Below are 12,753 nucleotides of genomic sequence, written 5' to 3'. Positions count from 1 at the left end.
TACAGAGGGCACAAACTGTAGACATAATAACTCCCATTGAGGAGCTTTCATGCTGGAAATACAAATTAGGCCCATATGGAGTTAACACTGCCTAAGAGCAGCGTGTAAATGCTGAGTTAGAGGGGCCAGGCATTCACTCCCGGCTGGGGCAACCAGAAGATTTCTAAAAGGAGGGAGTTTTAAAATTTCACTTGGAAGGTTGGGAATTCCTTTTACCGTAAGATCAGAACAATGTCTATTTATTTATTTCCTTTCTTTTTTTCTTTTTTTTTTTTTTTCTTGAGACTGAGTCTCATTCTGTTACCCAGGCTAGAGTGTGGTGGCACAATCACTGCTCACTGCAGCCTCTACCTCCAGGGCTCAGATGATCCTCTCACCTCAGCCTCCTAAGTAGCTGGGACCACAGGTGCACACCACCATGCCCAGCTAATTTTTAAATTATTTGTAGAGACAGGGTCTGGCCAGGAGAGTGGCCAGTTCAAGACCAGGCTGGTCTTGAACTCCTGGGCTTAAGCTGTCCTCCCACCTTGGCCTCCCAAAGTGCTGAGATTACAGGCATGAGCCACCACACCAGGCCCAACATCTATTTTGTCTACCTTTCTTTATGTTACCTCAGCTTTTTTCAAGCTGTCCCCAAGTGCTAATACATCACTAGGTACACCAGTAGAGCCACCATCTTTTTATTCCTGGCATCTTTTATTTCCTTCAGGATATGGAAGTTTCTTAGCAATAGTAGACAGAGCAGGGGACATCCCCAGGTTTCAAAGCAGGCTTCAATCGCTTGACAGCTCTGGCATGGAGAACCTGGCTATAGGGACTTCCTTAAAGGACAATAGCCACTCTCCCTTGGACAGTTGTTTCTGAATGCCATGTGGACCAACTTCTAGCAGAGGGATCAAAGGCATGGTCTTAGGCAATCAGAATTTACCTTGGAGGCATTTCTGAACACAGTTGTGTCCCGTGATGGAGATGTTATTTGAATTTAACTTTAATGGTCGTGTATTAAATAAAATTCTAAAACTCTTTGTCTCTTTAAGGTTGAGAACTGAGGGATTGAGGGTTCAACTTCAGATCTGTGAGTGGGCAGTCCAGGCCCTGATTTGTCTGAGCATCCGTGGGAAGCCCTCTTGCACCTGGCTTTCTCCAGCACTCTCCGCACCCACAGCTGGCCCTGCTTCCTCTAACTCTCCCTGCAGTGGGCTGAGTTGCTCCACCAGAAGCAGAAAGTAACTCTTAAATTAAATTAGTTTTTAAAATATTTAAAACACTTTTCACATTGCTCATAAGTAAATGTCTGCATTTCCATAACCTGAATGATTCCATCATCAGCAGGGAGGAGACATGTTTTTATAGATTCATTAAATAAGGGGAAATTTCTGGATACCAGTAGTAAACAAGTCAAATATATTGGGAAAAATTTGAGTCATTTATTCTTATCAAAGCCAAATTATTTTTAAAAGCTCATGGTACGTCGGGTGTGGTGGCTCATGCCTGTAATCCCAGCACTTTGGGAGGCTGAGATGGGCAGATCCACTGACGTCAGGCGTTTTGAGACCCACCTGGCCAACATGGCTAAACCCCATCTCTACTAAACATACAAAAGTTAGCCAGGCATGGTGGCGTGTGTCGGTAGTCCCAGCTGCTCGGGAGGCTGAGGCAGGAGAACTGCTTGAACCCAGGATGTGGAGGTTGCAGTGAGCCGAGATCGAGCCACTACACTCCAACCTAGGCAACAGAGCAAGACTCCATCTCAAAAAAAAACAAAAAAAAAAAAACAAAACTACAAACAAACAAACAAAAAACTCATGGTAGCTGGTTGATAACCAAGTGTACTGAAAGAATTCTCAACAACTGAAGAAAAGCTCTCAATAGACAAAAAACATAAGCATCTGATTGCAGTGCCAGAATTTTCCATTTTTGTCCTGTAGAAAAGGTTAAAGACATTTTGACGTTTCTTTCAAGCATATGGAGGACACGAAGAACTATCTCTTCTCCATTTCTCCAGAATAGGAGGAATGCAAAAAGAGATGCTGTCAAACCAAAATAGCTGAATCTTTCAACACTTCCTGTTATTCAATATTATTTTAAAATCTGGATACCTAAGTGCCATTCCTTCCCAGTTCAAAAATAATGCTATTTTTATTGTTGTTTCCTATGGAAACCATTTCCCTAGGCATGTCAACAGCCATATCTTAAGAGGGAATTATTTATTTTAGCCAGTTTTCCTCATTGAGCTTTGGATGACACAAACCCATATTTTATCCTAGTGGATTCTTCAAGGCTAACCCCTGCCCATTCTTGGAGCACCATCTACTGCTGCCATAGCCACACTCTTGGCCTCTAAGCAGCCAAGGAAAATCATTCTGTTCCCCAGAGAACAGTTTGAGGAACTTCAGGTCCTCAGGGACTGATAGAAAATTACAGAATCTGTGACCAAATCGTTAGGAGTCTTCAAATCTGCTTAAGGGCAAATGTCAAATAAAGCAATGAGGCTGGGAAGACACAAGCGCCTTCCGTACTTGCACAGGAGAGAAAGAATATTCCCTTCGCATAATGCAGACTTCTGACAACATATTATTTTTCCCTAAAAATTAAGAAATGGGAAACTTCTACTTCCACCTATGAAAGGATAGCTTGTATTGGCCTAACTCTCCCACAAAAAAAGACCATGAGGGCCAGGCATGGTGGCTCACCCCTGTAACCCCAGCCCTTCAGGCGGCTGAGGTGGGAGGATTGCTTGAACTTAGGAACTGAAGACCAGTCTGGGCAACATGGTGAAACCCCATCCCTACTAAAAACACAAAAATTAGCTGGGCATCAAAAGTGTGCACCTGTAGTCCCAGCTACTTGGGAGGCTGAACAATGGGAGGATGGCCTGAGCCCAGGAGGTAGAGGTTGCAGTGAGCCAAGATCATGCTACCGCACTCTACTCTGGGCAACAAAGTGAGATCCTCCCTCAAAAAAATTAAAAAAACAAAACAAAACAAAGCAAAACAAACAAACAAACAAAAACCCATAAGGGCAGGATAAAGCAGTCCCCCTAAGAAAAACAGCTCTAAACAACAGAGAGTAACAAAGCCACCAAGATTTAAAGGGCCAAGAAACTGGAGAGAAATAAAATGCATTGAGGTGAGCCATTGCTATTTGGTATAGATAATTTTCTGCAGCATTGAGGCCAAATAAATTAATAATACCTTGTGTTGCAAGAGTCCTACTGGGCTGGGGAGAAAAGTAGAATTCATGACTATCAAACTTAAAGAATTTGAAGAACCAGCGTTCTAGAGAAGTGAGCCCTACATTCTCCACATAATGTTTTCTCAGGGAATTGCCCTATTTCTAAACTAAACAAGCACAGTCCAAGAGGAAAGAAACCAAGAAACCACCCAACAAACAGCTTGTTAACCAGAGACTTTAGTGGTCTCATGGTCCTGGGAAGACAAAACTCAGAGTTCAGGACCTTCCAAAAAAGAGAATTCCTGGTAAGCACTTCAGGCCTTTAACTGAGAACCCCTAAAGGCCACATCTGAAGAGTAAGGGCAAATAAGAGAAAAAATAGCCCTTACAAAACCCGAAACTCAGCTCAATTTCTGATTTGATCAAGGTAATCTGCTGCCCAGATAAAATTGAATGCTCTCTATAGGAAGGAAATCATCATCTAGACCTTCTAAAATTTTTATATGTAATGTCCAGCATTTAATCCGTAATTACCAGGCACACCAGCAGATATGACCAAAGACCAAAATTTAACAGAGAGAGAGAAAAAAAAAGCCAAGACAATGGAAAGGGAAACACATTTGATCCACATATTAAGTTTATCAGACTCAGACTTTAACTTATGGAAATAGTCATAAAATAGATTAAAATGTGGAGGATTTTATTGAGAACTGGTATCTATTTTAAAAATTAAATGGGAATTCTATAGCTGAACAATATAATAACTGGATTGATAACTCTAAAACTGAACTTGATGATAACTAAAAGCAGAAGAGAAAATTAGCAAACTGGAAGATAGTTCAGTTCAAAAAAATCCGAATTGAAGCTCAGAGAGAAAGGGTTCAAAAACAGAGAAAAGAGGTACATGAAATATGGTGGAAAGTTCTAATATATGTGCAATCAAAATTCCTAGAGAGGGGAGAGAATCAGGCAGAAACTATTTCCCAAAACTGACAAAAGACATCAAGCCACAAATTCAAGAAGCTGTATTTCTCCTTCTTGCATTTTGTATTTGTGCATCTGAGCTGTATTTATATTCAAAAAGCTCTAACCAAGATAAATACAAAAGTAAATCATACATAGACATGTTATTGTAAGACTGCTGAAAACTAAAGTCAAAGGAAATAAAATCTTAAGGGTAAAAGAGAAAAAATATTACCCTCAAAGGCGCAACAACAAGACAATTCTGAGGTTAACATTGTATTTCTATATGTTAGAAAGAAATAGAAAATGAAATTTAAAAGACCATTCCATTTATAATAAAAGCAAAAATCATCAAATAGATAGGAATAAATTGAACTGAAGATGGGTAAAGTCTCCATACTGAACACTTCAAAATATCCTGAAAATACTTGAAAAGACCTAAATAAATGAAAAAATATACCATGTTCATCAATTAGAAGACTCAATATTTTAAGGGCTAATTCTACTCAAATCCATCAGTAGATTCAATGCAGTCCCAATTAAAAAAACAATGGCTGTAGTTCACTGACAAATTGGAAATTGGCAGATTGATTTTTAAATCATATGGAAATGCAAAGGGTCAAGAAAAGTTAAAACAATCTTGATGAACAAAAGAAGTTGGAAGATTTATATTACCAAATATAGAGCTTTATTGTAAAATGAAGTTAAATATTATGGTATCAGTGAAATGAAAATAAAATAGATCACCAGAATATAACACAAAGTTCAGAAAAAGGATGATCTTTTCAATAAATGATAGTGGCTCTACAAGTTTGCCTGTAGGTTTTTGAAGATATTGTGGGTTTCATTCCAGACCACTGCAATAAAGTGAACATCACAATAAAGTAAGTCACACAAATGTATTTGTTTCCCTGTGCATATAAAAATTATGTTTACACATATAAAAATTATGTTTACACTATATGGTAGTAGACTAGGTATACAATAGTATTATTTAAAATAACAATGTACATGCCTTAATTAAAAAATACTTTATTGCTATAAATCACTAATGATCACCTCAGCTTTCATTGAGTTATAATCTTTTTGCTGGTGGAGGGTATTTTCTTGATGTTGGTGGTTGCTGACTGGTCAGGGTGGTGATTGCTGAAGGTTGGGGTAGCTTTGGTAATTTCTTTTTTTTTTTTTTTTTTTTGAGACGGAGTCTCACTCTGTAGCCCAGGCTGGAGTGCAGTCGCCGGATCTCAGCTCACTGCAAGCTCCGCCTCCCGGGTTCACGCCATTCTCCGGCCTCAGCCTCCCAAGTAGCTGGGACTACAGGCGCCCGCCACCTTGCCCGGCTAGTTTTTTTTTTGTATTTCTTAGTAGAGACGGGGTTTCACTGTGTTAGCCAGGATGGTCTCGATCTCCTGACCTCGTGATCCACCCGTCTCGGCCTCCCAAAGTGCTAGGATTACAGGCTTGAGCCACCACGCCCGGCGGTAATTTCTTAAAACAAGACAACAATGAAGTTTTTTGCATCAGTTGATTTTTTTCTTTCACAGAAGATTTCTCTGTAGCATGTGATACTGTTTGATGGCTTTTTACCCACAGTAGATCTTCTTCCAAAATTGGAGTCAGTCTTCTCAAACCTGTTGCTGCTTTATCAACTAAGTTTATGGACTATTCTAAATCCTTTGTGGTCATTTCAACAATGTTCACAACATCTTCACCAGAACCAGATTCCACCTCAAGGAACCACTTTCTTTGTTTATCTATAAGAAACAACTCCTCATATGTGTAAGTTTTATAATGAGATTTCAGCAATACAGTCACATCTTCAGGCTCCACTTATAATTCTCTTTCTCTTATTATTTCCACCACACTTGCAGTTCCTTCCTCCACTGAAGTCTTGAACCTCTCAAAGTCATCCATGAGGGTTGGAATCAACTTCTTCTAAACCCTTGTTAATGTTGACATTTTAACCATCTTCTACCAATCATGAATGTTGTTCATGGCATCTAGAATGGTGACTCCTTTCCAGAAGTTTTTCCCTTCCATAATTAAAAAATACTTTATTGCTATAAATCACTAATGATCATCTCAGCTTTTGTTGAGTTATAATCTTTTGGCTCTTTGTCCAGATCTGCCAGAGATCACTATCTGTGGCAGGTATAGCCTTACTACTAAATGTATTTCTTAAATATTAAGACTTGAAAGTCAAAATTACTTCTTGATCTATAGACTACAGCGTGGATGTTGGGTTAGCAGTCATGAAAACAACATGAATCTCCTTGTACATCTCCATCAGAGTTCTTGGGTGACCAGGTGCATTGTCAATAAGCAGTAATAGTTTGAAAGGCATCTTTTCTCTTAGCAGTAGGTCTCAACTGTGGGCTTAAAATATTCAGTAAACCATGGCTAAAAACATATGTGCTGTCATTCAGGCTTTGTTGTTCCATTCGTAGAGCACAGAGTAGAGTAGATGCAGCATAGTTCTTAAGTGCCCTGGGATTCTTGGAAGAGTAAACGGACACTGACTTCAATTTAAAGTCACCAGGTACATTAGCCCCTAACAAGAGAGTCAGTCTGTTCTGTGACGCTTTGAAGCCAGTCATTGACCCTTCTGTAGTCATGAAAGTCCTAAACAGCATCTTCTTCCAATGGAAGGCTGTTTTGTCAACATTGTAAATTGTTGTTTTTTGTAGTTACCTTCATCCATTATTTTACCTATATCTTCTGGATAACTTGCTGCAGCAAGTTAGTACTTGCCGCTGTACCTTGCATTTTTATGTTACTGAGATGGCTTCTTCCCTTAATCTCCATGAGCCAATCTCTGCTAGCTTCAAACTTTTCTTCTGCAGCTTCCTCATCTCTCTCAGCCTTCATAGAATTGAAGAGAGTTAGGGCCTTGCTCTGGATTAAGCTTTGGCTTAAGGGAATGTTGTGGCTGGTTTGATCTTTGATCCAGATTTTCTCCATAGCAACCATAAGCCTGTTTCACTTTCTCATCTTTCATGTGTTCACTAGAGTAACACTTTTCCTTCAAGAACTTTTCCTTTGCATTTACAACTTGGCTAATTGGCATAAAAGGCCTAGCTTTCATCCTATCTTGGTTTTTGGCATGCCTTCCTCACTGAGCTTAACCATTTCTAGCTTTTGATTTAAAGTGAGAGACTCTTCTTTTCACTTGAACACTTAGAGGCCATTGTAGGGTTATTAGTTGGCCTAATTTCAATATTGTGGAAGCCTGAGGAGAGGGAGAGATATAGGGGAATGGCCGGTCAGTGAAGCAGTTTGAACACACACAAAATTTATTAAGTTCCCCATCTTATATGGTTGTGATTCCTGGTACCCCAAAAAATTACAATAGTAACATCAAAGATCTCCAATCACAGATCATCATCATCATAACAATGAAAAAGTTTGAAATATTGTGAAAATTACCTAAATGTGACACAGAGACTTGAAGTGAGCACGTATTGTTGAAAAAAATGCCACTGATAGACTTCCTTGACACAGAGTTGCCACAAAACTTCAATTTATAAAAAATGCAACATCTGGCTGAGCATAGTGGCTCATGCCTGTAATACCAGCCCTTTGAAAGGCTGAGGTGGACAAGTTGCTTGAGCCCACTTTGGAAGATTGTTTGGCAAAATCTGTTCCACACAGCCCCTATCACCCAGCTATTCTTCCCTGAGGTATATACCCAACAGAAGTGCATCAAAAGACATGTAAAGAAGAATATTCACTGTAGTGCTATTCATAACAGCCACAAACTGAAAATAACCAAATATTCATCAATAGTAGAATACATCAATAAATTGTGTAAGTCATGCAATGGAATACTTATAGCAATGAAAATGAACAAACTATTGGTAGTTGTACAACATGGATGAATCTCACAAATCCTGTGTTGAGTAAGAAAACCAGACACACACACACACACACACACACACATACACACACACATTAAAAAATAGACACAGACATCAAAATAACACCTACTGCAATATTTTTTTTATAAAGTTTAAAAACAAGGAAAAAACTACAGTGACAGCACTAAGAATTCTGGTTACCTTTGGAAGGGTTTGGACTGGGAAGAAGGCATGAGGGAGAACTCTGGGTGCTGTAGCTTGATCTAGGTGGGAGTGACTCAATTGTTTTCACTCTGTGAAGATTCACCTAAGGACCTAAGACATGTGCTTTTTTTTTTTTTTTGAGACTGAGTTTCCCTCTTGTGGCCCAGGCTGGAGTACAATGGTGCGATCTCGGCTCACTACAACCTCCGTCTCCTGAATTCAAGCGATTCTCCTGCCTCAGCCTCACAAGTAGCTGGGATTACAGGAGTGCACCAATCACGCCCAGCTAATTTTGTATTTTTAGTAGGGATGGGGTTTCACCATGTTGGTCAGGCTGGTCTTGAACTCCTGACCTCAAGTGATCCACCTGCCTCGGCTTCCCAAACTGCTAGGATTATAGGTGTGAGCCACCATGCCATATATCTTTCTTGTATATATGTTACATTTTCATTTTAAGAGTATAAAATAAGAAATGATTCCCAGTTTGAGTCTCTGCAAGCTCTTCTTCAAGGAGCTTGTCTCTACACATACACTTTTATTACTAGGTGTATGGTGATGGCCCTTAAATCTCTCTCCCTAACCCCTATCACTTTTGGTCCTTCCACAGACATCTGTATTTACATGACCTATCAACATGGTGAAGGCGGAGTCTAAGACAGACATGCTTGGGTTAGGGGAGCCTCTCATTTCCTAGTAACTTCTCTGGCACCTCTCATTGCCTTACGTTCTCTACATTGTACTATCAAGTCCTGCTAGCCTTCCTTTCAAGCAGGTTCCTTTCTCCTTTCCATTACATCAGTCAAGGTTCAGAGGCAGCAGACAGAAACCATTCCAATGATCTGAAGCACAGAGAGAAGTACACAGATAATTCAGGGCTTACAAAGTCCCTGGGAGGCTGGAGGATCTCTACTTGGCTGACTGCCAGGAATGACTCCCATGCACAACCACTAAACTGGATCTTCAGGGAAATTCTCAAATCAGGCAGGTGGGGTTCCAGAGGCTTCCACTGGAAGTGCTAAAACACACCCCATCCCAGGCCAGGCATGGCGGCTCACGCCTATAATCCCAACACTTTGGGAGGCTGAGGTGGGCGGAGCACTTGCGGCCAGGAGTTTGAGACCAGCCTGGTCAACACGGGAAAACCCCATGTCTACTAAAAATACAAAACAATTAGCTGGGTATGCTGTAATCCCAGCTACTCAGGAGGCTGAGGCATCAGAATAACTTGGGCCTGGGAGGCGGAGGTTGCAGTGAGCCAAGATCACACCACTGCACTCCAGCCTGGGCGACAGAGGGAAACTCTGTCTCAGCAACAACAAAAGCAAACCCCATCTTGCTGCAATCCAGATACCAGCGATCCATCCATACACCCACGAAGGCCCTCAGAATGCACACCACTAGTGACTGGACACTTGGGAATAAACCCAGTCTCTCTGCCACCTGTCTGACCAGCAGCAACAACCAATGTGGATAAGGGTGACCTGCCCCTGCCACATGTCACTTTCCACATCCAAATCTCAGGAAAGCACATCTAATTGATAGAACTGAATTCACACACAGAACACTGGCTGCACAGGAGTCCAGAGAAGCAGCCTTTAGTTTTCTGCCTCTGCAGGAGAGAAAGGCCTCTAGAAGGAGAGTGATATGGTGGCTGAGGGTCAGTTCACCATATCCGTGCATGCTCCTTTCATCTACCACAAGCCAGTCTCTCACACCTGGACCAGCAACTGAGTCATCCAGTGATAAGTAGGAAATATCTGCTCAGTCTCTGCTGGGTACCTGGGATTGGGTTAGGTACTGAGACCACAAAGAAAGACAGAGTTCCTGCCCTCAAGGAATTCTTGGTCTAGAAGCAGAGAGAAGCCAAATAACCAATGATCACAAGATGCCTTAGGGGAAGGACTGGGATAGAGAGTAAGGAGAGGCAGTTTTGTCTTAACCTGGGGGAACAAGGAGGCTTTACCAGAAGAGACCCAAACATATTTTCAAGTCTTCAATAATATCATTTCCTTTGTCTCAAATATCTCCCCATTCTACCTTTTACAAACTCTGGGAAAGAACTCGTGAATCTTAGTAAATAAAGGTCAATTTAAGTTAGAGAAAATGGTCTTAGTAATAGATTTTTTGTACTCTCAATTGCATTTTAAACAAATTAACAATTGGAAATCCTTAGATTGCTTTTGAAAATTAATAGGGGTGTGTGTGTGTTCCATATCAATTAACATAAGGTGGTGATTCTAAAGGACATGAGTGTTTGGAATGTCTGTTCATATGCCTATTAATTATTTCACTCCTATTTTGCTTACCCAGTTGGTCTAGAATACATTATACTATCCATTGAAGAAAGCATATTTTACTCTGCTCCTGTCCCATTTAATTGGAATCCACATAATTTAGGTTTTACCTTTGCTAAATGTAACTGGAATCACTGTATAGGGAGCATTAAAGAGTTGGGTATCTGGGATCCTTGTCCTTGCTTCATCATTATCTAGCTCTGAGATGGCAGATATATCCCTGATATGGTGTGGCTGTGTTCCCACCCAAATCTCACCTTAAATTGTAACTCCCCTAGTTTCCATGTGTCTTGGGAGGAACCCAGTGGGAGGTAATTGAATCATGGGGGCAGGTCTTTTCCTTGCTGTTTTCATGATAGTGAATGAATCTCACTAGATCTGATAGTTTTAAAAACAGGAGTTTCCCTGCATAAACTCTCTCTTTGCCCACTGCCATCCATGTAAGATGTGACTTGCTCCTCTTTGCCTTCTGCCATGATTGTGAGGCCTCTCTAGCCATGTGGAACTGTAAGTCCATTAAACCCCTTTTTCCTTCCCAGTCTCAGGTATGTCTTTATCAGCAGCATGAAAATGGACTAATACAATCCCCTACCTGACTAGGCAAGTCAACAGATTCTTACTGGGTGTCCATCTCATCAATGTGATTTCTTATCTTCTGTCTTGTGATGGGTCTTTATTTGGACATGCCATCTGCAGTTTATGTATCCCATGTGCATGTGCTGAAGACTCCAGTGAATGGCTGAGACATAGCCAGGAGTCTGAGATATGGCTGGTGTATCATTCTTATAGTACTGACTCTTCCCTTAGGGGGCTGTGTAATTCCTTGGCTCAAAATGTGCCATTCCATTACTAATTGCTGCCAGCTGGATAAATGCTCCTTCTTTTATGTCTTATCAGGCTCCAGATCTATGCATTATTGAAAACCGAGTAATGCTCCTTGTCTTTAAAATAAGACTTACAGTGCCTTGAGACCAGCTTTCCTATAAAATTGATGCAGAGGCAACTGGCAATGGTGTCATCTGTACAGCATTGGACAAAGGGTAATAGCTAATATGACTCCAGGACCTAGTTATGAGTAGGCAAAAGTGCAAAGTGGGCAGGACTGAGGGAGGGGTACAGTGTGGCACCTCAGGTTCTGGCAGGTGCAGTGTGGTTCCATTTGTTGCTGATCTTTATTGCTGAAGACATCTCTTTTTAGGAAATGTGTGTGGCTTTTTCACAGGGCACCTGTCCCAAGAGGCAAAGCCAGATCTCCTTTTGACCCTGTAAGCAGTCTGAGTCCCTGACCCTCCTAGAGAGGCAGCAGCACATCTCACCACTTGTCCTGAAGCCTTCACGGGCAGCCTTCCCACCCCCCAATCTCATAAAGCACGCTTGGGGAAAGGCTGAAGGAAACGGGAAAGGGGGAGGATATGCCACATTTTAAAACCTAAGTTTTCCTTGAGCCACTAAGGTCAAACGACAACTCTTAGTCTACTTATACGTCTAGCAAAACAAGAATAATTAATTTCATTTTCTTTTATCAATGACTGATCACATCAAGTTGAACAGACTAAACTTCCTTAATAATTCTCATTTACATGTGGTTAATTAAATTCCCTCAAATATGTGAAACTGCAGTTATAAATTTAATATATTCCATTTTCCTTTGGACTGCTTCAAATGCCTATCCTAAAGAGCAAAGCCATTCCAAATCCTTAACAATGGTAATAAATCGAATACATTAAGCCTATAAATATAGTGACTCTTAAGCTCACTTAAACATTCGTTTATAAAATTAATTTTTAAAAATTGGGTTTTTTTTTAAATTTTTTCAGATGGAGTCTCACTCTGTGGCTCAGGCTGGAGTGCAATGGTGCGATCTCAGCTCACTGCAATCTCTGCCTTCTGGGTTCAAGCAATTCTCCTACCTCAGCCTCCTGAGTATCTGGGATTACAGGTGTGCACCACCACACCCGGCTAATTTTTGTATTTTTAGTTGAGACGAGGTCTCACCATGTTGTCCAAGCTGGTCTCAAACTCCCGACCTCAGATGATCACCTCCCCTTGGCCTCCCAAACTGCTGGGATTACAGTCATGAGTCACAGCACCTGGCCTAATCAAATTTTAAACTCAATCTAAAATCATGTCTAAAATCAAAATGTATACTTACTTAATTACGCATTTTAAGTGGAATCACAAGCAGGGCTGTCTTTGTTCTAATGCACCCAACTCTCTTATTACAAACACTTAAAATCTAAGTACACTCAGATTGTCTCAGT

The sequence above is a fragment of the Macaca nemestrina genome, chromosome 5 (assembly GCF_043159975.1).
Source record: "Macaca nemestrina isolate mMacNem1 chromosome 5, mMacNem.hap1, whole genome shotgun sequence".
Taxonomy (NCBI): domain Eukaryota; kingdom Metazoa; phylum Chordata; class Mammalia; order Primates; family Cercopithecidae; genus Macaca; species Macaca nemestrina.
The sequence above is the reverse complement of the archived record's forward strand: the minus strand, read 5'-3'. Positions refer to the sequence as shown.